Source organism: Aethalodelphis obliquidens, unplaced genomic scaffold, assembly GCF_003676395.1.
Source record: "Aethalodelphis obliquidens isolate GAN/ISIS:26980383/991018 unplaced genomic scaffold, ASM367639v1 scaffold1, whole genome shotgun sequence".
NCBI classification, from domain to species: domain Eukaryota; kingdom Metazoa; phylum Chordata; class Mammalia; order Artiodactyla; family Delphinidae; genus Aethalodelphis; species Aethalodelphis obliquidens.
The window spans coordinates 108,974,754-108,975,103 of record NW_020837945.1 but is presented as its reverse complement, the minus strand read 5'-3'; positions in this window follow the sequence as shown (position 1 = coordinate 108,975,103).

Here is a 350-nt window from a genome sequence, read left to right as displayed (position 1 = left end):
ATTTTGCAATAACCTATAAGGGGAAATAATCTGAAAAAGAATAGATATTTTTATTGACATCATCTATCAATGACAGTTAAAGTGTAGCCTAAGGGAAGCTGGTGGTGAGTGCTTCTGACCCTGAAGACTTCAATCATCTAAAGTTTGGACTCTGCCTACTTCCCAAGGCCCTTAATGAACATATGTGTAGCCGTAGCTTAAAAAATTCCCCAGTTTGGGTTTCGGGGAGACACTGATTTTGAAAAAGCCCTGGTGTTCTCCTTACATGAATGGGACTCTTCCTACTGCTAAAACATGTCTGTCACACCCAGAGGATGGTATACCGTCTGATCGGGAAGAGTTTGGAAAAG